Source organism: Alligator mississippiensis, chromosome 11 (genome assembly GCF_030867095.1).
Source record: "Alligator mississippiensis isolate rAllMis1 chromosome 11, rAllMis1, whole genome shotgun sequence".
Lineage (NCBI taxonomy): Eukaryota > Metazoa > Chordata > Crocodylia > Alligatoridae > Alligator > Alligator mississippiensis.
This window is the reverse complement of record NC_081834.1, coordinates 28,475,081-28,492,211: the sequence shown is the minus strand read 5'-3', so window position 1 is coordinate 28,492,211 and position 17,131 is coordinate 28,475,081. Positions and strand designations below refer to the sequence as shown.

Sequence of the window (17,131 nt, the reverse complement as noted above, 5' to 3'; positions counted from 1 at the left end):
CATCTCGGAGAAAAGGAAGCAAAAGGGCACAGCAGCCCCCTTGCTTCTCCGGGGAACTGGCGGACCTCCTGCGTCTTAAAAGGAAGACCTACAAAGGATGGAGGACTGGATCCACCTCCAAGGAGGAATACTCTGCTCTGGTCTGGACCTGCAGGGAGCAAACCAGAAAAGCCAAGGCTGCAACTGAGCCTAACTAGCTACAAGTATCAAGGACAATAAAAAGTCCTTTTTTAGATATGTGAGGAGCCGGAGGAAAAGCAAGGGACCCCTGGGCCCCTACTAAACCAGATGGGACAACTGACAACTGATGCCCATGAAAAGGCAAACTTGCTAAATGGGTACTTTGCATTGGTTTTTCCACCAGTCCCATGGGGTGCCCCTGCCCACTGTGGGTCAGGGAGGCCCAGGTGAAGGAGATTCTTTACCCTCCATCAAAGCTGACCTCATGAACGAACACCTTGACAGGCTGGATACCTTCAAGTCAGCCACCCCTGACAGTTTACACCCAAGGGTACTCAAGGAGCTGGCAAGCATCATAGCCCAGCCCCTGGCAGGGATCTTTGAGAACTCCTGGCGCTCTGGTGAAGTGCCCAAAGACTGGAAGAAGGTCAGCGTGGTGCCTATTTTCAAGAAAGGGAAGAAAGTGGATCTGGCAAACTACAGGCCCATCAGCCTGATCTCTATCCTGGGGAAGGTCTTAGAAAAGATTAAAGAGGCCATTCTTAACAGACTGGCCGATGGCAAAATCCTGAGGGATACCCAGCATGGGTTTGTTGCAGATAGGTCTTGCTTGACTAATCTTATTTCCTTCTACGACCAGGTGACCTATCATCTGGACAAGGGAAAAGATTGATGTCATATATCTTGACTTTAAAAAAGCCTTCGATCTGGTATCCCATGATCACCTCTTAGCAAAAGTGGCTAACTGCAGCCTTGGCCTCACCACAATCCGCTGGCTGGGGAATTGGCTCCGTGGTCAGACCCAGAGGGTGGCGGTTGATGGAAGTCAATCATTGTGGTGCACTGTGACCAGTGGGGTCCCTCAAGACTCTGTCCTTTGGCCTATACTATTCAATGATGTGGACATTGGTATCAGAAGCAGACTGGCCAAGTTCACCAATAACACCAAACTCTGGGGTAAAGCACCCACACCTGAGGACAGGAGGGTGATCCAGGCTGACCTTGACAGGCTCAGGAAACGGGCAGACAAGAACCTGATGGCGTTTAACACCAAAAAAATGCAAGTTTCTTTACCTTGGGAGGAAAAACCTGCAGCATGCTTATAGGCTCGGCAGTGCTAAGCTGGCTAGTACTATGGATGAAAGGGACTTGGGGGTCATGATTGGTCACAAGATGAACATGAGCCTTCAATGTGATGCTGCGGCTAGTAAAGCGAGCAATACGCTGGCTTGTATCCACAGATGCTTCTCAAGCAAATCCCAGGACATCATTTTCCCCTTGTACTCAGCCTTGGTGAGCCGCAGCTGGAGTACCGCATCCAGTTTTGGGCTCCACAATTCAAAAAGGATGTGGAGAAGCTTGAGGGAGTCCAGAGGAGAGCCATGCACATGATCAGAGGTCAGGAAAACAGACCTTATGATGAGAGGCTGAGAGCCATGGGACTTCTCAGCCTGGAAAAGCGCAGGCTCAGGAGTGATCTGGTGGCCATGTATAAGTTTATGAGGGGTACTCACCAGAATCTGGGGAAACATGTGTTCACTAGAGCGCCCCACGGGATGACAAGATCGAATGGTCACAAACTCCTCCATGACTGTTTCAGGCTGGACATAAGGAAGAACTTCTTTACTGTCCGAGCCCCCAAGGTCTGGAATAGCCTGCCGCCGGAGGTGGTTCGAGCACCTACTTTGAACACCTTCAAGAGACATTTAGATGTTTATCTTGCTGGGAACCTATGACCCCTGCTGACTTCCTGCCCTTAGGGCAGGGGGCTGGACTCGATCTTCCGAGGTCACTTTCAGCCCTAATGTCTATGAAATCTATGAAATTATTTGGCTGTTCTGACTCAAGAGTAGTGAGCAGGAAAAGCAACAACTTCATAACAAGCTAATGGGGACTCCACAGCTATTCCCTCAGTCCACTTACAGAGTGATTCTGAAGACAGATGGTCCCATCACCATCTTCCCCAACCTCCAGTCTCACACAGGCCAGAGACTCTCATTCAGCAATCCCTGCACCTAGCTCACAGCCCACATTGCCAAATCTCACAACAGCTGGTCTTTTTTTTTTCTTTTTCTTTTCTTTCTTTGTAAGCTTCTACCCCTAGAATCAGGCAATCCCATGCAAATTCCCATAAAAAAAAAAAGACATTTCTAACCATCGCAGTTCCAGAGAGAAATCGAGACAGACAGACATACACGTGGGTGTTTTTGGTTAAGCCTGTAATTTAGGGGGAGACCATTCCTGAGTTTTGCCTGCTTTTGGCAGCAATACTAATTTCTGTTTTAAATATACTGGGTCTTGTCTTCCTGTTATCTGGCACCAGAGGAAGGAGAAAGCCAAAATCCATTCTCTGAACCACATGCTACCATAGCAGCCATGCTAGAACTAAATTTTCCTTGGTTTCAATTTTTCTTCCTTCCTTCTCTCCCCTCAAAACTCAGCTTGGTTTCTTCAGCCAACCTCTGAAATCAACACAGTAGAGGGTAGATGAGAAAGGCAGAAGAAACATAGTTACAAAGAGGAATCATGTGCAAGCATTCTGCACATTAACGATGGGGTATATGTCATTTTGATGGACAAAAAAAAATCCCAACACACTGCCAACTCCAAACAGTGCTGCTATAGTGATCTCCAGCACCACACCCCCACCTCTCTTGCAAAAGGAGAAAAATCTCCTAATTCCTCCAAAGACCTAGACTGTGAGAGAAAAAACAAACAAACAAACAAACAAGAACCTTTGCATTATTCTCAAGGGCATTATTAAGAAAAATTATAGAAAATGATATTGGAAGCATATCAGTGGAGCCAGTCACAACAGTAGAGTCCCACCCAGGCCCAGACTCATTATAGTCTAAAAAGGACAGAGATTGCTTTGATGGAAATATCATTTACTGCACAAACGTGATTCCAAAGGGTTTAAGATTAGTGTCATCCTAACCCAGCTGCCATCCCTTGTGTACAAGCCTAGTCACCTACAGAAAGTGGTGGTGTTTTTTTCATAAAAATCATGCTAGTGAAAAACATATATATCTTAGAGAAGAAGATGAACTGCCCTCCAGACTGAAGTCTTCTCTTCAGCCACAGTACAGAAAGAAAAAATAGCAGGCTATGACCCATTTCCCTCAACTGGGCTGTACTGGGGAGCTATTTACCAGCTCATCCTGAAGATCTGGGTCTATTCCCAGCTTTGCCACTCATCTACTATAAGAACATGGGTAAATCATTTCACCTTCCCTGTTCCCATGCCCCACTCAGCTTGTTCTTTAGGATAGAGGGCTGCCTCTTACTAGGAACATGTACAGCACCTAGCGCAAAGAAGCACCAATCTAGACAGGTGCCTCCAGATGCTTAGAGAACAGACACAAGTGTTTGCTTGCTCACTAGAGCCTGGCTGTACATTCTGGTAAGATATTACAAGGCTGCATATGAGAGCTGAGACTAGCAAATCAGTGTGTTATTGCAGAGCTGCTCAGAGCCAGCTTGTTCTCCTGCCTACTCCCAACAGATCTGTTAAAACTGCTCACCAGTATCAGCACTGACATGGACTCTGCAGACAGGTTAAATTCAACTCTGACACCATCCCTTGAAACAATGGAGGGAGAAGATTCTTGCGGACACAATGCGAGACATCACACATCTGCACCCTAAAAAAGCAGCATGCACTCTCCCCTACCAACTTTCAGCAGGCCCTGGATACTGCAACTAACAACCAGCAGACCACATGCACCCCAAGTCCTGCCCCTATCTGTCACAGAAGCACAAGGAATCAAACTCCCACCTAAGCAAGTTGGGGACATAGTGTAATCAAGCAGCAACTAGTCCTCAGCCAGATAACAACAGGAAGGCCAGGTTAGCACAAACAAAGCGAGTCTAGGTCTTACCTTGGTAGATACACAAGACTCTAGGTAGGGGCTTCAGGGGGCTGCAGCCTGGGTTTTCTGTCTGTTTGCGGGCTTCTTTTGCCTTAACTCTCCTTGGCACAGCAAGGTCTTCTATAAGAGCCAAGGTGCTGAGGATGAAAGGTTGCTCCTTCGGTTCTCCAGAAACTGAGAACAGCATATGGCTCTCAGGTGCAGAAGACTGGGGTAAGACAAAATGCAGGAGAGACAGTGTAAGCACGTAAACTGAACCACAGGGCCAGCATCTGACTAGCATGAATGGGGCAACTGTGGTGAGGTGCTACTCCTTGTTCATGCTGTGCGAGTGCCCTACAACCTGTCCAGATTTGCACATCAAGAGGGTTGACAGTTAGGTAGGTGCCTCCTCACCAGCCCCTCCAAGTACTAGATGCATTTCTTTAGAACATGTTGTTATATACATAAGGAACTCCTGCATCCACCAACCAAAACTGCTTCACATGCTTTTCTGCCTAGAAAGGGAGCACATTGCTTAATGAACTTCTAGAAGTTGTTCAGATGCTAAAGAAATGAGCATGGAATCAGGAGTTCTACTGAATACAATACTCCCTCACACTGACAGGCCCACAAATACCCTTTACACTGGACGTGTGCAAATAACTGCCTCTGCATTTAAAGGCAAACTGCCCCATGTCTAAAGATACATATGCACATTCACATACTAGTAATTATCTATTCAAAGTGCTCCCAGACCTGCAAATAACCTAGTGTTAAGACACGGTCCGTTTTATGTATACAGGCAGTCCTTGACTTACAACATTTCAATTTACAAAGTTTCACACTTACAACCTTTATAAATTGACACCCCGTTTCAACTTTCTGACATCAGTTTTGACTTTACAACGCTTGATCCGATGCAACACCATGCCAGCGAACAAGTTCGCTGCGTCACCCATCTTCCTGGAGAACATCTGTCCAAACTTCCTTGGACACTTTCTTTAAGGAAGCAGACAAGACTCCAAAAAACCTGCAGCCAAGGCTCCCGAGAAGACTCCAGCCAGAAGCCTTTCAAAAAGTCCAGCAAAGTCACCTCAAAGAAGTCCTTCCAAATCAATATGACTGCTATTTACAACATAAATACATTAATGTAGCTGTATTATTCATCTATAATTGATCGAGTACAAAGTTCTGGGGTATTTTTGGTGAAAATAGGGTTTTGGACGTTGGTTCAGGAACCAATCCTACATTTATAATATTGTTTCTTATGAGAAAATTGGTTCCAAATTACAATGTTTCGACTTAAGACTCTGTTTTTAGGAAGCAATCATATCGTAAGTCTAAGGACTGCCTATACCTCACCCTTGAATGTAAGAAAGCTGCCTACCGGGGCAGACCTGATAGGGAGTAGGAGATGGGTTTCTAGAGGATTTAAGGATCTCTTAGGTTAGGGTAGATTCCATGTCACCGTTGTGAAGCACTGCATAGCACTATAGGCTACTATAGGAACAGAACCCAAGTCTCCCAGGTTAACTCTGCTGCTGGATGACTCTGGGCATGTGACTGCATAGCTTTGTGCATAGGTTTCCCCATCCACAGAACTGACATAATGACCTCCTTCATAGAAGTGCTTTGAGATCTGAGGGTGAAGGAGCAAGGGGCTAGAACTGCTACAGCTATCATATATCTCTGCCTCAATCAGGGGAGAGGAAAAGGCTGGCTATAAGTAAAAAAACTACAAACAACAAAACCAAACAAACCACATGCCAGACCACAGTGCAAATACGGTTTAGCAGGGAGCAACATATTTGACGCAGAGCGGGTCAGAACATCAAGACTGCTCTGTGCCTATCAGGTCTGGAGTTCTGAAGGGGACCCAGAAGGCCTATGCACAGAACAGCACTGTGCTGCTTGTAAATGCTGCAGCAGTGGCCTCTACAAGGCATGCTGTCAGCTATGCATGCCTTTGGATAGACTGCTTCTATTCCAATGTCACCCTGGGCTGAAGAAAGGTATCAACCCTGTAGAAGTCCTGGTTATGCTAAGCTATAGCAAAGCTAAGGTGCCGGAAACAGCAGCTGAAAAACTCAATGGTGAATGTAAAAAAGTAAGATCTCACTAATGAGGCAGAGATAAGAACAAAAGCATAGGGGTATAAACACCGCAAAAAAACCAACCAGAGATGAAAATCTCACCAGAGGAAGTAAGAATTGGTACGAAATGGGGGGGCACTCAAGTATAAATACAGAGGCTGAGAGACCTATATCTTGTGGCGACTTAGGGAAGCATGGGCTACATGTAATGCATTGTTACTAGTCAAGGGCAAGCTTTACTAAGTTGGACTGACCGTTAATCAGAACAACCAGTGCACTGTCCAAGGCGATAAAATTTTCTCAGCTTTTTCCACTGAACATAAATTTGAGCTGTTTTTTCCTGTTGCTGTTGGAATCTGGAGGACTGTTTGCTAGCACCGGCCTTCCAGAACACACACACCCCCCAGCAGCCTGCATATCAAAAGCAACAGCAGCAAGATACCACTGAGAAAAAAAAAATCCCTACGCTTCAGCAGCCACCTTTCTCTGGGCAAAGAGATCCTTTATTTATAAAGCTAAAGCTTCTTTAAAATAAGCAAAATAAAAAACATTTTCATTCCCCCTTGCTTCCCCCTAACAGCTAGGCATGTCTGAGAAGCACAGTTTTCATTAGGAGCAGCCAGCATGGATCTGCGAGGGGCACTAACGTTGTACTGCATTAGCACTGATGGACACATGCCGAGAAGCGCCGGCTGAGCTACCTGCGCAGTCTGACTGCTCCAGGCATTTAGAACAAACACGGCCCAGCTCCTCTGGAGGGAGATTAACTATCTTGTTCTTCAGAGATATTACTGATAGGGATGATAATGACATTGTACAATAGTTGTTCGATGGCCTATCTGCAATAAAATGGAGGTCACGGTTAGCGGACAGACATTTGCATCCAAGAAACTGTAATGGAGCTGGGAAGTCTTTCTGCAGCGGTCTCCTCCAGGGCAGGACTCAGAGAGCCCATGCTGGTGATGTTCTATAGCATACACCTAACCAACCTGGCAGCCACCAGGCCAGAGAGAATTGCGGGGCCTACCCAGTATCATCTGCAATGAACCCCTTCCCTGCTCTTATGCTCTGCTGCATGCACATGCACACACGCACACACACAGAGCAGCTGCCCATTTCCTTCACTCCTCTTCTCATAGATGCAGTCAGCTGCTCAGTGACCACTAAGGCTATATCCATACTGCTATTAAATGTTAACCTTAGAGCCTCCAACTTAGACCCCACTGATCACCACTGTAATCTCCTGCCCTGGCTCTCCAACTCTTGACACATTGATCTCAGGCTGCACAGCTGCCCAGCTGTTCCCGGGATGGGTGCCCATAAAAATAATGAAAGCCACAATTAATTAGCTGCATAGCTAATTAACAGTTGGCTGGGTACAGCTAGATGTGGGTATACCGAGCCAAGCTCTGAGGGGAGTCCAGAGGGACTAGAATTTTCCTTACAGGCCAAGGGATCAGGTAAGAAGAGAGGAGCAGGGAAAATGCAAGTCATTGAGCCACATACCTTGGACAAGTCACTTTTCCTCTTCACTCTTCCCTTCCAGCCTCTCTGGGTGCTACTCAGGCTGTCAGGGTCCAAGGCCCAAATACAGATGGAATTAATATCTAGTAGTGGAAGAGCAACCGAGTACGAGTCCAAGTTCTGAGTCTGAGCTGGTAACCCACAGCATGCGAGGGGGGAAACACTTAAAGTGTTATGTAATACAGCAGCTTAGGCTCCAAGAACCATTTCCGATTTGGTTCAGGGCCTCTGACCTGGGGAGCCAACAGTCTAGATTAGCCCCACATGTCAAGAATATGGTCTAACTCATAGAAGGGAAGAGATGTTCTTCATATGTACCCAGCATTCCCTACTTTCCTGCTCTGTGCTTCCTTATTAAAAGGAATTGCATGAAATTAGGATGCATGTTTCACAAGTGGCCTTCTGCTGTTCCCCATTGCAAGTCCTCATTCACTTCTCTCTGTGACACTGTAATGGCCACCTAGCAATCAACTGGAAGGTCACAAAAGAAGCTGGGTGAGGCTGGTTCAAGTGCAGAATAAAGAACCCATGGGGAGAGGAGGTGGAAACTAATGCTGTTTACAGGCAGACATCAATACCATTACTGGGGTTTCCTCCTTAACCCTTAGCCTTGTCTGCATTTAGGAAGTGCCTCTCTAGCAGGCATCTGTCTATCTTGCAGGACGAGAGAATTACACCAAGTGAGACATCAGCTCACTGAATGTAATCTTCACTGGAAAATAAAGTGAAACTAGAATGACCTCTCGAGGGTGCAAAAGATTGGGCAGTGTATATGGAGACAGTGAGTTGCCTACCCACCAATGTCCTCCTCTCAGCCTTGCTGGTTTAATCCAAAGGAAAGGCAGGTGCCAGTATGTTTGGAACCACCTTGGCTGCAGGAGCTTCCAGCGCAAAGGAAATCATCCATTTGTCTGTCCATTGGGGCTCCACTCCTAGACTGGCTGCCAACCAGGGTTAGAGAATCCAGTCTACCCTATCATGTAGTAGACTTTAGTTCCACAATTTTTGGTGGCATTTCCTCAGCCAGAGGTAAAACTAGTAACCCCCTCTAAGGTGCTCTTCTGCACAAAGCCATTGGCACCCTAGAGGTTGCCAGGTTATTTAACCACCACCCAGCACTCCAGCTAGGGACAGAAGTTGCACATAAACTGGTATAAAGTGATCAGAAACTGGTTCAAATCTGTAACACAACAGGAATTCAGTGCACATAAACTGCTTTCAAAATGGCCGAAACTGGTTTAAGATGAACCTGAATGGATGCAGTATCAGACTTAAGTGATTTAGGTTAAATCAGTTTATTAAACTTCTGTCCAAGATCCCCTCCTGATTCAAGTTAACTCACAGTCCCCCAGCATCCCAGGATGCTTTGTACCTCCCCACAGTCCCAGCCCCCCTCCCTTTACAGGGTGGAAGAGCTGACCTTGGTTCAAGCTGTCTGCTCCAGCAGAGCAGGGAGGTGTGCTCTACTACCCCCAGCTTCAGGCATGTGGCTACATTTCTGAAATCAAAAGTGAATGTCTGTTCACTTGCTTATTGGTTCAATCTATGCAGTTTAGACTAATCTGTGAAGATTGAAACAATTCACCCCTGGGCTTTTTAACTGTCTGTACTTAGCCTCGGTATAAACAGTCACAAGTAGTACTGTCTACTGTAAGTTATGGTAGCAGGCAAACCTGACCTGACCTGCATTAGCACCAGGACAATGTTCTTAATTCCCTGAGAAGGAGGCTTTGGTACATATTTAACTATCTGTGTGCGTCCTTGCTGATGTCCTCATTATTTCCGAGACATTCGTACAGCAGCAACATGGCTTGATATGCTCACCTTCCTAAGACCATTGGAGAACTCTTCTTCAGGTGCCTCCCTACTGCTAAGCAGAATTGCAAGTTAAGCAGTAGCTTAGGCAACAGACCACTCTGCATTCCAGCACTGCAAGTGTTAATTATTGAGCCCTGTTGCAGTCAGCCATGTTCTCCACCCACCACTATATCCTCATCTTCCTGGCTGCATGTCTGTGCTTCTGCATGGAACTGGATTCTCATTGTTTGCTCTTCATTTGCACTCTTTGCCGGAGGACCCTAATTGGGAAAGACATTTCTAAACCTACGACCAGTCTGTTATAGAGTGGCAAGAATCCTTGGCAAATATTTGTAAGACTGCGCTGAAACTTGCGACTGTTTTGCAGAACCTAAATGCTGACCCATAATTGGCAATTTCAGATAGGATGCCAGGCCTTAGACAGAAATTGCCAAAGGTTCTGCACACCTGCTACAGAAGTAACTAAGCAAAGCTCCACAACACTCCCCTAGTTCAATTTAAGGAAAAAAATTCCAGCAGTATGCCGCCATGTGGAGATCTTAAAGATAAAGACACACTTGACTGCCTCCATTCTTGGATCATATCCTTCCCATTAAGAGATGACTACAGTTAAATACTATTCACTTGGAAAGGTCTGCAACCATGGCCTTTGCAGTAATTGGGATAGGCAGCCCCATGTCAATGGATGGGAGATTACATTTTTCAATAAGTAATCTCTTTTTTATTAATTTGTAGTACACTGACTGCTTGATGACATGTAGGACTCCAGAAGAAGCCACAGCCTGAATAGATCTACTCAGTTTCACTGCTGTTAAAACAGGCTTGCACTTCAGAGTTGAAGCGGAAAGAGGAAGGCATGGCACACCCCACTACAGAAAATAAAACTTCTTCCATTTCCTTTCTTGCAGCAGACTGTCAGTATGCTCAGGTCTAAAAGGTCCAACTGCTCCTCATAACAAAGGGCCTCTTTCCAAGCCTGTGTCTCCTCTTGTTACAGGCTGTGCAGGAAAGGAAACGTAGCTATTGCATGGCACCATTCAGTAACTTTGGTCACCAAAGTTATTGTGATGGTGGGTAGGCCAAAGAAAGAAAAAAGCCATTTGTCCCTGTAGCTATAGTCATATGCCTCTTTTTGGCAGAGACTGGACATTTTCCACAAAGCACGGCCTAGAGCCCAGCTACCTGGTGGTGCTTCGCTCTTTCCACTCTCCATGTGTGTGTTCTATATATGCAAGGAGTAAGCATCCCCATGAAAAGTACAGTATTGGGCATAGACATTAGCTTCAGCCGACCTGGAAGGGTGGGCAGTGGGGTCCCGCAGGGCTCGGTCCTTGGACCGATACTCTTCAATGTCTTCATCAGCGACTTGGACGAGGGAGTGAAGTGTACTCTGTCCAAGTTTGCGGATGACACAAAGCTATGGGGAGAAGTGGACACGCCGGAGGGCAGGGAACAGCTGCAAGCAGACCTGGACAGGTTGGATAAGTGGGCAGTAAACAACAGAATGCAGTTCAACAAGGAGAAATGCCAAGTGCTGCACCTAGGGAGGAAAAATGTCCAGCACACCTACAGCCTAGGGAATGACCTGCTGGGTGGCACAGAAGTGGAAAGGGATCTTGGAGTCCTAGTGGACTCCAAGATGAACATGAGTCGGCAGTGTGACGAAGCCATCAGAAAAGCCAATGGCACTTTATCGTGCATCAGCAGATGCATGACGAATAGATCCAAGGAGGTGATACTTCCTCTCTATCGGGCGCTGGTCAGACTGCAGTTGGAATACTGCGTGCAATTCTGGGCGCCGCACTTCAAGAGGGATGTGGATAGCCTGGAGAGAGTCCAGAGAAGGGCCACTCGCATGGTTAAGGGCCTGCAGACCAAGCCCTACGAGGAGAGACTAGAGAACCTGGACCTTTTCAGCCTCCGCAAGAGAAGGTTGAGAGGCGACCTTGTGGCTGCCTATAAGTTCATCACGGGGGCACAGAAGGGAATTGATGAGGTTTTATTCACCAAGGCGCCCCCGGGGGTTACAAGAAATAATGGCCACAAGCTAGCAGAGAGCAGATTTAGACTGGACATTAGGAAGAACTTCTTCACAGTTCGAGTGGCCAAGGTCTGGAACGGGCTCCCAAGGGAGGTGGTGCTCTCCCCTACCCTGGGGGTCTTCAAGAGGAGGTTAGATAAGCATCTAGCTGGGGTCATCTAGACCCAGCACTCTTTCCTGCCTATGCAGGGGGTCGGACTCGATGATCTATTGTTAGGGTCGGAAGGGACCTCATCTATGAATCTATTAAATCAGTTTGGAGACTCAGTAAAACCAAGCAACAGTGGATGCCACCAAAGTGGGAGAAGGCATGCTGCTTTACAGGCCGTTCCCTGTTTTCATCTGATTGCCAATGAAATGTACAACACAACGCCATTTTGTTTTGGAACCTTCCTCGACAACAGGAAGGGACTTGCTGGCTTCTTGCATTCACCCTGTATCAGAAACCTGATTTGTTCTACATTATCCTTCCCTTACTGCAGAGCTGGCATCTTCTGGTTCTCTGATCAGGCTTTTAGCTGATGTGCCTTCATCTTTGGTGCATTAATTACAAGCCCACAAGCAAACAGCTCTCCATAATAACTATATCACTTATTAGGTACTGACATTTCTCCCTTCCTTAATAGCTCTCCAGCCTCTACTGCCATTGCAGCCAATACAAATGCAAGTGACTTCATAGACATCGGCCCTGTTACTGGATTACTTGCCCCAGGAAGGTAACTGCCCGTGCTCTCTGCGTTTTGCTGTGTTGCTCTGATGACTAATAATTTTACGCACGTTTCCACTGTGATGTGCTCTCCATTTGCAAATCAGGTCACCCAGGAGGTCCTGGAGCCTTTGAGCATGGTTACACCGGCCATGTTACTTGCTGACCTTCTGGTGCAGGGTTCTATTGGCTCAACGCAACCTCTTATGCAGGCCGGGCCACAAAGGTCCTCGTACTTGCCTTTAGTAAAGTGAGCTAGAGATGTTTGTTCTCATCAACTCGCTGCTCACTGGGGTCAGCCCCTCTGGGGTTAATGCATTGTTTTAATCACAGCTCTTTTAATTTGTAGGTATATCATCTCTAAAATCCATTGTATCCATTTTATGTTGCCTGCCTCTATTTTCAAATGTAGCAATGCTAGTTACTGATTGTGACACAGAATGGAGCCTTCTAATGGTAATACCAGATGGTAGCAGTTCAGTGTTCCTTAAACTACATGGTCAGTGAATTAGGCAAAAGTAGTCTCACTGCAGCTGTAAGAACCAGCCCTGAAAAATACCCCTCACCCCGTGAGCCTCCGTGCCTTCCCCACAACAGCCCTTAGTACAGGGGCATGGGAGGGAGGTGAGGGGAAAGGCCTTCAATCCTTCGGCTGATCCTGGCAAGTCCTACAGAGAGAAGTAGTTAGTCATGATAGCCTGAAGTTAGGAAAAAGGCACAGTAGTTTTGCACCTTATAGACTAACTAAAATCAGAGCTGCATATACACCAGCGCAGCACCTGATGAAATAAGTTTAAAAAAAAGTTCATACTATATACCACTGATTTTCATTATGAAGTGCAAGTCTCCCCTGCCGTAATGCTGTATCACAGTGGTTTTCAACCTTTTCTTGTTTGTAGACCCCTAAAAAATTTTGAATCGAGGTGTGGGCCCCTTTGCAAATTTCAAATGGAGATGTGAACCCCTCTGAATAGTAAGTGTGGGTATTCACATACTTCTGATTAATCATAGTCATCCTTCGCTAACCCCTTAGAGCAGGGGTGGGCAAAATACAGCCCACAGGCCAGATGTGGGGTGCCATGGGCCAGATGAAAGCAGCAGGCCACAACAAACTCGCTCCCACCCTTGTGGGCAGAAGGGCTGGGTGGGGTAAAGGCGCCCATGTGTACAACCCCCCATAGTGCCTTATTGGGCCTTGTTCCCACCCTCGTGGGCGGAAGGGCTCTGCTCAGCCAGCAGCTTCTGGGCAGGCTCCTGCTGCAGCCAGAACCTGCTCGCTGGGGGCAGCAGGTAGGGAAGCGGCCGGGCTGGTGGGAGGTAAAGCTGCAGCTGGGAGGAAGCTCAGTGCAGAGCCTGCGCCCAGAGGGGCAACGGGAGCACGGAGGCCAGCTAGGCTGGGGGTATGTAGGAGCCCCACCACACACACTCCCCCCATGGCATGGAGCCCCAAGTGCCGGCAGCAGCAGCTGGGCGGGAGGTCAGGGTGCTGGAGGTCAGGCACCTGATGGGGTATGGAGAATGGAGCCTGCCCCATCACTGGGGCTCCACACCATGCACCTGCAGCTCCAACACTCACAGCGGGAGAAGCCCCGTACTGAAGCCTGCTGCCTCCCCAGCCCCTGCTGTGCAGGTCCCTGCACTCTACAGGGAGTGGAGGGAGCCCTGCCCCCACCTTCCCCATGCAGTCCAGCATGGGGCTTCCATGCTGTGAGAGTGGAGCTGCAGGCGCGTGGCACAGAACCCCAAGCAGTGTGCAGCACCCACCGGGGGGGGGGGGGGGGGGGGGGGGCACAAAGTGCATGTGGTGTCCCTACAACCCCCACCCCTCCCTCACATTCCCACCCTGCTCCCACAACCCCCACCGACATATACATACACTCCAACATCCCTATGCCTCCTTGCATAGCCACACCCTCTCACAACCCCCCCATACCCTCTCACAATATAAAAGAGTGACACTTTATTTTGGAGTTATTATGCAATCCCTTCTGTATATAGTACACAATCAAAAGTCATGACAAATATTTTTTGTAATGAAATTAAAATATAGTATAGCAGGTGGTTAACTTCTAGTGTATGATTTAGTTTTTTTCTGGTTCTAAGATAGCAACCCCCCGCTCCCAAAAGGCATATTGTGGGGGGAGCAAGGGGAGGGACTTCTGGCCCCAATGTGATGACTAGGAGGGGGTGGGGCAACTATCAAGGGGCAGGGCTACCTATGCGGTCCCTGACAGCTCACCAAAATGTGTTAAGCAGCCCTCTGCCCAAAATAATTGCTCGCCCGCATCTTAGACAGTCTGGGGGTCTACAGGTTGAAAACCACTGCTGTAGAGCAGTGGTGCCCAACCTTTTCACTCCCACCCAGGTCCATCCACAGCCTGGATCTACACAGAGGGGGAAGCAGGGGCAGAGCATCCCAGCCCCAAAATGGATCTGTGGGGTGGGGGAGGGAGATGGGGAACAGCCCAACCAAATCCAAATGGGCAGGGATGTGGGCCTGATCACATTGCCTGGCAGTGGCCCAGGCAGGATTGGATCCGTTTGCACAGATCTTCCACTATTCCCCTGCTGCCAAATTTTCTGACCCATGGGGATCCCCGCAGGACAGATGCCATGGCTCCACAGGCCAGATTTGGCTCGAGAGCCAGGGGATGAGCACCCTTGATACAGAGTCATGGGCATGGAAATACAAATCAGAACTCACCTACAGTATACATGTAACTAGCAAGCAGCAAGGGGCACAAGCTGCCGTTTCCTATTCCCAATGTTGGCCCTGAGAGGAGCCAGAACCACGGAGCTTTACCCCTCCAGGCTGGGGGTCAGACCCAGATTTGCTAGTGACTGACAGCAGTTGCTACTGCCCAAGTACAGTTTGACCAACCCTGGGAAATATGATGACGTCACCAGCTTAAATCCCACGTAACTGGAGCTCCACACCACACAACCTGCACTAGCAGCCTCAAAGAATGAGTGCGACTGGGCCATGTAGACTAACTCGGACTCCTTCTGGCTAAGGAAAGCTTGCAGTGCACCTGCTAATAGGTGGAAGATTCCAGCTGCCAGCACCTGCTAACATTTCTACACTGATCTACGTTCTTGCCCAGACAATCGAATCCTTTAGCTGAGCTGAAGGCCTAGCTTCTACCATTACTCAGGTCTTCTGACCCCTTCGCTGAAGGATCTGCAGCTCCTGATAGAGGCTTCAAGCCCTGCTGGCTCCAGCTAAAAATTAAAGCAAAATATTGTTGCTTCTCTCTGCATCCCCTGTGCTCTGCCAGGCCCTCTGCAGCCTGCTGAACTCTGCCTGCATTCATTCCCTGGGCTGGCAGGTCCAGGTATTTGTTTAACACCTGATGCTCACTCCATAGGAACAATTAACACACTGCCCACGTTATCTTGTTCTCCCCACCTATGACAACTGCTGCTGCATTTTCACCTCCCTAATTATTTCAGCCTGACTCCTGACAAAAAGAGATGCAGCAGCTCTAAAGCTAAACTGCCCCAAACCGACTCGCCGGGGTTCCACCACAGAATAGCCAGACGGCACAGCCCCAGGTTGCAGCTTGCGCTGCATGCTTCACAATGCAGCAGCACTCCCTGTGCTACAACCTTCTGTTACTGCCACAGCTAATCCCTGCACGCACCGAAATCCAGCCTTTCTGCTCTCTGAATCTACTGTCCGAGCACCAGGCACTTGGCAATTGAAGGCTAATCTGGGCCCCTTGAAACAGTTGGGGGCTGCATGGGATGGCAGGTTTAGCTCCCCAATGCTTCTGTACCAGTGCTGGGACTGGTGGTTAATCTTTCTAAAATGTAACCAGCCCCTGACACCACTTTCCCTGTGCAGAGGGCTGCATGCAGTTTCAAAGGCCAGTCTCTCTCTGCCACAGCTACAAACACCGCAAGATCTGTAGCTCTTGCCTGGTTCCTTCATGCATCCTTCCTGGTTCCCTGACATCCCCTCTGTTTCTGGGTAGCCCCCTCCTCCTCCTCCTCTTCCTGTTCCCAGTTTTGAAGGCTCCAGGGATTCCAATTATTGAAATTCACTCTCAGGAGCAGGCAGCCCATTGGAGCATTTCTTTCCCTTTAAACAAAATGGAATTGCCCACTGGTTAACTAGGTTTACTACATTTGTTTTCTTTTGCAACAGGTGCTAGGCCTGGGTTCTATTAATGGATCCGACTAGCCTGGCCCTGAGCCCCAACCTCGCTCCAGCTAAAATAAAAGCAGCAGATCTCATCTCCTCTCACCTGGGAATTAAGTCATTTATATTAATTTTACAAGCCCATCGCTTCTCACCCTCTCTCCTGCCCTTTGCCTGTCTGCTGCCATGGAAGTTTGCAGAGGGATTTCCACCCTCTCTAGAAGCCTTTCATGCCCTTCCCCCATCATGTGATGAAGGCCAATCCCTGCACCTCACTCTCTCCAACAATGCTTCCGGATCAAACCAAGTCTGACTCACCCTCCAGATCCAACAAACACACCAATAAGACACGAACAAAACGATAGCTTTACCCAGCGTTTTCCTCAGTGGAAGCTTCCCAGCTGCAGGTCCAAATGCATGTCTCTAAAACCCCAGCCAGGACATTAAAAATACATTTTGCATATTGGGGCATTTTTTTGCTGAAGAAATGGAAAGCAACTTCCTTACTAATAGAGCTTAGTGATTTAGGGTTACATGATACATGTATTTTAAATTTTCAGCAGATGCATGACAAACAAAACCAAGGAGGTGATACTTCCCCTCTATCGGGCACTGGTCAGACCACAGTTGGAGTACTGTGTCCTGTTTTGGGTGCCACATTTCAAGAGAGATGTGGATAACCTGGAGAGGGTCCAAAGAAGGGCCACTCATATGGTTAAGGGCTTGCAGGCCAAGCCCTACGAGGAGAGACTAGGGCACCTGGACCTCTTC

General features: G+C 48.0%; 1 protein-coding gene across 11 annotated transcripts in view; it reads right to left on the bottom strand.

The window, feature by feature from the left end:
* The window catches only part of LINGO1 (leucine rich repeat and Ig domain containing 1), a 512,521-nt gene that overhangs the window by 455,468 nt on the left and 39,922 nt on the right, over positions 1-17,131 (bottom strand). For 8 of the 11 annotated variants that reach the window (XR_002087061.2, XR_009455599.1, XR_002087062.2 and 5 more), the window contains exon 2: positions 4,062-4,260. The exons of the other annotated variants lie outside the window; for them this stretch is intronic. The gene's annotated coding sequence lies outside the window, so the exon portion shown is untranslated. The remainder of the gene's footprint in view (positions 1-4,061; positions 4,261-17,131) is intronic. 11 annotated transcript variants of the gene reach the window in all.